This window comes from Apium graveolens, unplaced genomic scaffold, assembly GCF_009905375.1.
Source record: "Apium graveolens cultivar Ventura unplaced genomic scaffold, ASM990537v1 ctg1928, whole genome shotgun sequence".
In the NCBI taxonomy this organism is placed as follows: Eukaryota; Viridiplantae; Streptophyta; class Magnoliopsida; order Apiales; family Apiaceae; genus Apium; species Apium graveolens.
The window spans coordinates 84716-93806 of NW_027417450.1; the positions used below are offsets into that span (position 1 = coordinate 84716).

The 9091-nt window shown below is 33.9% G+C and overlaps 1 non-coding gene across 1 annotated transcript; it reads right to left on the reverse strand.

Annotated features, from left to right (window-relative positions):
- Positions 1-467: 467 nt before the first annotated feature.
- LOC141700221 (small nucleolar RNA R71) lies at positions 468-574 on the reverse strand. The gene has a single exon (XR_012566247.1). It is a non-coding gene; the product is annotated as a small nucleolar RNA R71 (small nucleolar RNA).
- Between the last annotated feature and the right edge of the window lie 8517 nt (positions 575-9091).

Consider the following 9091-nt stretch of genomic DNA (forward strand, 5'->3'; position numbering starts at 1 on the left):
ATAAAGAGGAGGAAGAAGTTTTAGTAGAGGAAGAAGTTCTTTCTAAGGAGGAGAAAGTTGAAGGAGAAGCTCTTGTTGCAATGGGTGAACCAGAAGCAAATACAAAGGCTTTGATGGACTACTCTCAGTCGAAAATCAATGATATTCAGTTTAGCATTGTCAGACCATCCATCATGGCTAAAAATTTTGAAAACAAGGCTAGCATGATTCAGATGGTGCAGAACTCGGTTCAGTTTGGGGGTTCTCCAACGGAAGATCCCAACATGCATATCAGAGATTTCATCGAGATCTGCGACACTATCAAAATTAATGTCTCTGAAGATACTATTAAGTTGAGGCTATTCCCATTCTCTATGAGGTATAAAGCTAAGTGTTGGTTATATTCTCTACCACCAGGCTCAATCACCAAGTGGGAAGATCTTGCTCAGAAGTTTCTCACTAAATTCTTCCCTATGGCAAAGATAGCTGCAATCAGGAATGCTTTTACTCAATTTGCGCAGCAATCGGGAGAATCTTTGTGTGAAGCTTGGGATCATCATAAGGAGATGCTTAGGAAGTGTCCTCATCATGGGATGCCTGACTGGATAATTATTCACTGCTTTTATAATGGATTGGGTGCAACTTCTGGACCCATGCTTGATGTAGCATCAGGTAGAGCCTTGTGCGCTAAAAGCTACGATGAAGATTATGATTTGATTAAACTGATGGCTGCTAATGAATATCAGAATCCTTCTCAGAGACTAACTCAAGGCAAAGTAGCGGGAATTCTCAAGGTAGATGCTGCTACTTCTATAGCTGCTCAGCTTATAGCTTTGACGATGAAGGTGGATTCTTTGGCTAATTATGGAGTTAATCAGATCACTAGTGTCTTTGAGCTTTATACTGGTGCACATGAGACAGTGCAGTGTGCTATTTCTAGTGAATCAGCTCACTTCACGAGCAACTTTTAGAGGTCATAGCAACCAGTCCTAGCCACCTATCATCCCAACAACCGCAATCATCATAACTTCAGCTGGAACAACACTAAGAATGCGGTGCAGCATCCTTATCAGCTGTATGCCGCAAAGCAATACTACCATCTTGGTTTTCAACAACCGCAATACGCACCAAGACAACAACTCTAACTGTAACAATCTAATGAAAACTCTAAATTGGAGGAGTTTAGGCTCATGTGCAAGAGCCAAACGGTTTCTATCAAGACATTGGAAAATCAAATTGGGCAGATTGTCAATGCCTTGCTGAATCGACAACCTGGTACCCTCCCTAGTGACACTAAGGTGCTAGGAAAGAAGGAAGCAAAAGAGCAGGTTAAGGCAATTATATTGAAGTCTGGGAAGGTTGCAAGCCAAGAAAAAGCTCAAGTTCAAGAATCTGAAGATATGGCTGAAGAAGAAGTGCAGAAGGAAGCAGAAGTGGAACTAAGGAAGTAAAATGTGGAACACACTCCTCCCGAGGGTAATACATGGGAGAAACTGATCTATCCTCCACGACCTTTTCCTAAGAGGCTGCAGAAGGAAAAGTTGGATAAGCAGTTAACGAAGTTTCTTGAGGTGTTCAAGAAACTTCATATCAACATACCTTTCCCTGAAGCTCTTGAATAGATGCCTAGCTATGTCAAGTTTATGAAATATATTCTCTCTCGGAAAGTGAAGCTCAATGAAATATAGATCGTTGCTCTCACGGAGGAATGCATTGCTGTGGTGGAACAGAAGTTGCCTCCGAAGCTTAAAGATCCTGGAAGCCTCACTATTTCTTGCACCATTGGAAAAGTGTCATTCGACAACTGCTTATGTGACATGGGAGCTAGCATCAATTTGATGCCTTTGTCTATCTTCAAGAAGTTGGACTTACCTGATCCAAAGCCTACGTATATGACCTTGCAGTTGGCCGAACGTTCTACAAGGCATTGTGGAGGATGTCTTGGTCAAGGTGGACGAACTCATCTTTCATGTATATTTTGTAATTCTTGATTTCGAGGAGGATAAGAAGATTCCTATAATCTTGGGAAGACCGTTCTTGGTTACGGGTCGAACCTTGATTGATGTGCAGAAGGGTGAGCTCACTATGTGAGTACTGGTTCAGAATGTGACTTTTAATGTGTTTAATGTCGTGAAATTCCTCACTGATAATAAGGAGTGCATAAAAGTGGAGTTGGTCGGTTATTTGGTTACTTCAGAACTTGATCAAATGCTAAGGTCTAATGCGTTAGAGAAAGCCTTATTGGGAAATTCAGATAGTGAAGATGACAAAGGTGATGAGCAGTTGCAATATTTGAATGATTCTCATTGGAAGGGAATGATGGATATGCCATTTGAATCTTTTAGATTGGAAGAGCTGAAAAATTCTCCAAAATGCCTCAAGTCATCTATTGAGTAATCTCCTACACTCGGGTTTAAACCATTACATGAACACTTGAGGTATGCATTTTTAGGTGATACATCTACTTTGCTTGTTATTATTGCATCTGACCTTTCAGGTAGTGATGAGGATAAGTTCTTGAAGATTCTGAGAGATTTCAAATCGGTAATACGATAGACTATAGCAGATATCAAGGGAATCAGCCCTTCTTATTGCATGCATAAAGTTCTACTAGAGGAAGGTAGAAAGCCAACTATTAAGCAACAAAGAAATCTTAATCCAATCATGAATGAAGTTATGACGAAGGAAATTCTTAAGTGGCTAGATGTAGGGGTCATCTATCATATTTCTGACAGTTCTTTGGTGAGTCCAGTAAAATGTGTGTCGAAGAAAGGAGGCGTCAAAGTTGTTGCTAATGAGAAGAATGAGCTCATTCCTACTTGAACAGTCATAGGTTGGAGAGTTTACATGGATCACAGGAAGCTGAATAAAGCTATGAGGAAGGATCACTTCCCTGTTTCGTTTATTCATCAGATGCTTGACAGGTTGGCTAGGCATGAGTGCTATTGTCTTCTGGATGGCTATTCGGGTTATAATCAAATTTGTATCTCTCAAAAGGATCAAGAAAAGACTACCTTTACTTGTCCATATGGTACTTTTGCCTTAAGAAGAGTTTCTTTCGATTGTGTGGTGCACCTGCCACATTTCAGAGATGCATAATGGCTATCTTCTATGACATGATTGGTGAGAATGTGGAAGTATTTAAGGATGATTCCTCTGGGTTCTGTGATTCTTTTGACGAGTGCTTGCAAAATCTTGGCACCATTTTTAAAAGGTGTGTTGAGATCAATCTGGTTCTCAACCGGGAGAAATGTCACTTTATGGTGCAACAGGGCATCATTCTTAGGCACAAGGTCTCTAGTATAGGTCTTGAGGTGGATAAAGCCAAGGTGAGGGTCATTGAAAACCTTCCTCTACCAATTTCAGTTCAAGGAGTCCGCATCTTTCTTGGTCGTGCGAGTTTCTATCGGCGTTTCATCAAGGACTTCTCTAAATCTCTAAACCCTTGTACAATCTTTTAGAGAAAGATGTCCCTTTTAAGTTTGATGACGAGTGCCTAGCTGCTTTTGAGAGCTTAAAACAAGTTTGATCACGGCACTTGTCATTGCACCTATAAAAAAAGATATGTGTTGATGCATAATTGACCACGAGCGTGCTCTTTAATACTCGAGTTATTAAGTTCATAGGGGACTTTGTGCCTAGTGACCTAAGGCTTTTATAGTCTTGGATCCACTAACCTAACGCTCACTACATGAGTATTATTGCATAAGTCTTTTGTGGACCTCACTCATTGCACGATCAAATAAGCATATTTGTGATTGTTTAGGTGTTGTGAATAAAAGCATGAATCCATGTAATAACTCCGATATAAGAATTGAAGTATTGTGAGTCATTTTGAGTTTAGCGTTTATTCTATTTATAACCATGTGATTGCCTTGATGAGTAGTGAGTCATGATTATTGATCTAGTTATGATAGTATATATTTTAAGCATCTGCAAACACGCACATTTCTGGCTTGTAAGTTGATTTGTGGGATTTGAATTGATCTTTGTGTGAATAACTACATTTATTGAGATGTTGCTCATTGGTTAGTTTAGTTAATCTGGGGGGATCGTTGCATTCATGTAGTTGCATTCATGCATTTTTATTTCTTGTTATTTGAGTTTGTTTATGCTTGAGGACAAGCATCGGTTCAAGTTTGGGGGTGTGTTAAGTGGCATTTATGTCCACTTAGAATGCTCTATAAAGGCTTGAATTGGTGTTTTGTACTCAAGTTGTTTGTGTTTTTGATGCGTTTTTGTAATGTTTTACATTTAAGGCATAAATAAGGGATCAAGGAGATTTAACATTTCTTTGATGCTAAATTAGTGTTAGGAAGGTGTCCTGGGAGTTTGCTCCTATAATGTCATCAAGGATCAGCAAATAAAAGAAAGAAAATCAGTTTTTCCAGAATGCCAACGTGCCCTCGCTGTGCTAGCGTATGACCGCGCCAGAGAAGCAGAAGGACAGCGCGCCCGCACTAATGAAGCGCGTGCCCGCGCCGAGTCGAAAGCTCAGAATCCTGTTTAAGTACAAGAGTGATTTTCTGGACTTCTCCTCTGATTGGGCTGCTATATATAGACAACTTAAAGACGTTTTTCGTAACAGAGCTTAAGGAGAAGACAACTAGAAGACCTCGGAGCATAAATACAACCAAGGCGAAGAGGATCTAGTTTATTCTTGTGATTTTTTGTTTTAAGTTCTAATCTTGGATGCTAGTTTTCTTATTTTGTTGAACCTATACTCTTGTTTAACGTACTTGATTATTATTCAGTTTATTAAAGACTTAGTTTATTATACCATTCTTTTATTGGAACCCACGGTGATGATGAGTTCGGTTATGGGCTAATCGTTATTATGGGGTTTTAGCGGATTTACTATATATTTCAATAGTTAATATGTTTTGATACCTTAGTGTACGAAAAATGTATGATATCCTAGTATTGGTGTTGCTTATTCGTCTTATGAGCGTCACGATAGATAACATGTTAATCTCTATTTAAGTGAAAGGGAATATAGGGGTTTAGAATATACCATGCTAGCATAGGTTCATGTATTTGATAAGCATGATTCATAGGTAATTTTAACAATCTTACTTGCCTATGTAATCACGATAGATAACTTGTTCATTAAACCGTTATATTATCAAATTCTATAGACATATAGGGTCTCAATATAATTGGTGTCTATTCAGCTTCTATCTCTTTTATGGATGTCTGGTAGTAGGGTATTTGTACAAGGAAAGTTGGCGCTTACTAGTTTCGTGTTTTCTGATTAGAATCATCACCATTGCATGCTAAGGATAAGAACAAAAAGGCTACTGAATGAAGTAGTAATGAAGTTAGAATCCCATATTTGTGTTATATAAGTAAATCACCCTTTTAATCTCTTAGTTAATTGCATGTTATTATCTTAGTATTGAATAATAACCATGCCATTGTTGCATAAGTACATTAATTGAAATTAACCTAAACCAGTCTCTATGGGAACGAACTAGAATTAATTCAATATTACTTGCGATCGCGTATACTTGCGTGAATATTAGCGCCTATTTTCATCCTTACAGCTGTGTAGAGAATTTGAGATATGAATAAGTCATTTTACTGAATATTAGAATTATTTTATGTTCAATTATACTGAATATTTATTGTTGGTTTATTGATTACAAATTTAAGTCAAAAATAGAGATGAATCGGCTAATGAAAGTAGATTGTGAATGGCATGTGCTTCTGGACAAAGGCAAGTTTACTCTATCCCCTTATTCATGCTTATTAAATTTTAAAAATCATTTCATTTTATGTTTATTTATCTTGAGAATATATTTTCCTTCTAAATCCTAAAAAATATGGACGTGCTATCCCCTTTGTATATAGAATATTCATTTGGGTAATTTATCTCTTTGAATAATGATGACCTTAAATCTAGGTGTGTTTATTTTTTTTGAACCACCCAATTTTATTGTCATTAGTTGGATCCGTGTTTCAGATTAACCTTATGAATCATTTGATACCATTGACCTAATTGTTCATAGGAAATTTCCAAAATCTTATTATTATTTAACGTTGGAGCCATTTTTAAATATTTTATTTTGTTACAATTTAGCAAGCAAGGGTTGTTTATCAATTAAGTAACCCAAACCTTATTTAATATTGATTATTCTTAATATTTTGAGAAGATCAATATTTTAAATCGTAGTTCATTATCTTATTCGTAACGAACTGTATTCTTAAAAGTACAATTGGTTTATCGTTCTAGCGAGTACTATATTTCATTATTTTATTGATTTTGATGCTTGAATTTTATTATTCAAATTTTGAAAATGTTCATTCAACCGTGAATATCTTACTCAGAGAATAGTCAACGTGGGAGGTGCCCATGGTTTGAAATTGTTTATCCCAAGTGCGGATATTATAAATTTTATTGTTTGGCTCAAGTGAAGCCATGGGTTTAGGTGGGACCCATTATATATGCTAGCATCGAAATGTTTGATGAATCTACGATGAGCCATGAACAGGCGAGCGCAGTATTCACGCGGAGAATGGTACTCTTCCGTGTTAGTTGATCGCATCACAAAGGTACCTAGGATGGAAACGAACAGATTCACAACTTGTGATTATTTTGATCATGTGCCCTTGATGAGTTTGCTTCCTTTATTCGAAAAGCAACTCGAATTTGAAATTTTTTCATGGAAATGTTATATTTCATAATATTCATTGTCATATTTTGCACTTTTATCCTTATTTTGTGATGTACAACTTTCACTATGTATTATTCTATTATTATTGGATATCTTGCTGAGCATGTAGATTGTCATTCTTGTTATTTCTTAAAATCATATACAGTAGAATATGAAATGAAAGATTATGACGAGTAACAGAGGTAGAGGAAAGGGAAAAGTCAGACAAGATTATCCTTAGTTGAACGGTTCGACACAGAAGATGCAGTTTCGAGCTTATCTAGTATTTTAATAATTTCAAATATGCACACTTATGAGTTTGTATTAAGACATTTATGGATATGTAACAAGTGATAATTAGACTCCATCTCGAGACAATGGAGTGGTGTTCCCCTAGTGAGATATTTTATCTCATTATATATTGAAATAATGCAGGTTTCACCATATGGTACTCTCATGACACACATTCTCAAGGTGGAGGATTTTGGGTCGTCATAAATTAAATTTTTAATATTCTAATAAAATAATATATGTGTTAGTTATTTATTTTTATGTTTATAATACATGAAGGTAATGTTTGTTAATTTTATTTTTTTCATTTTTAAAAATGTTATTATATCTATAATCGTAATAATTTTTCCTTAATTTTATATTATTTACTTTAAATATATACGTAAATATAAAAATATAAAATCTTAATCATGAAAATATATTTTTAATAAAATACATGTTTATTTTTAATTGTGTTAAATAAAACTAACTTAAATTTATATTAATTGTATATTTGAAATTAATAATAAAATAATATTTTGAATATTACTAATGAATATAGCTAACATCACTAAAAGAATTTCTTTGCCCATTCAATAAAATTATAGATAATGTTGTTTTATCTAACAAGTTTACGTAATAGCCTTCAAGATTTTCTTATGTAGGTTAATTAGAAAATTCTTGATAACCCCTTTTAATTGATTACTCGCATTTTTACAGGAATAGGTGATTTAAAATCTTGTTATCTCATATTCACTTGAATATATCAGCACTATATTTTTTAATATGTTAAAAATACTTTATAAATATTGTAGTGTATTTGAAATTTTTATTTAATAATAAAGAATTGTACCATACAGTACAACAAGAATTACATAAGCAAATATTTATGTAAATTTAAGTGTCAAGGATATGTTCTAGTAATATGCTAAATTGTAAAATGTTTCCAAATTTTTTTTGTATTATTTTAGATTTGTTTTTTATTGTGTTAAAAAATTTACATCTTTACATGAAATAAATAATTAAAATATTGGGTATCTCCCATTTTAAAAATTGTTATTTTTCTTAACATATATATAGAACAAGTAAAAACATAAAATTTTATGTTTTAGCATCACATTAAAAATTGATATCATAGTCAATATCTACTCCTTACAAAAGTAAACAAAATAATTATTATGTAATCAAAAATTATTATATAGAACAAGTAAAAACATAAAATTTTATTTTTAAGTTGTGCACTCAAGTATTATTTTAAGTAAGGTGTAAAATATTACTTTTATTGCCTAGAAAATCAATTGTGTTTATTATTTGATCAAAATAAAAAATCACAAGTACATATTCCGCCATTTAGATATGAAATTAAGCTTATAAAAAATGCTATATTTTTTATCAAATTTTTACATTTTTAAATTGAAAGTATCCCAATGTTATTAATGTAATAGCAAGATTATTTTGAATTCATGGGCGCTTATTTTTCCCTAGCTATAGGGAAAAATGGTACATGAAAGAATTAAAGTTGTTAATTTATATGAGCCGTTTGATTTTAACCATCCAATTCATTGACATTACAATAGAATACATATCATACTTCATCACAATCGTTGATTTGTGTTAGGGTTTTATCTTGACCGTCCAATTATTTATGAGGACTCTATATAAGACTAACATTGAGCCTCATCTTTGCATCACAAAAACCTTCCGCCTCCTCTGTGCATTATGCATCTGCCTCTCTTCCCCTCTTTGTGAAATCCTAACCACAAATTCATATCAAATTCAATGCCCCTTCTTCTTTTTTATGCGATTAAGCATATATCTTCTCATATATGTTTATTAGAAAAGTCTTCTTAACCATTTTTGATATTCATTACTCTAATTTCAATTCTTTCAATCCCCTAATTTGTAAATGTTGAGTGGGTAATTTTATGTGTGAAGTCTTGTTAACTTGGATCCACTCCAATAGTGTAAGAATTCAGTTCTGTTACTTTGTTGAAAACAACTTTATCTGTAGGCATCTAGTTTTGTTATACAAACTTATCTTCAATTTTGTTGTAAATAAATTTTCGAAATACTCATCATATTTCTTATATTTTCTTATAATTTTGCAGTAAACAATGAAGAAAATGCTCAAAAATTAATATATGCAGCCTTTCATGCCTTTCTTCCTGGAGTGAGAAGGCAAATTA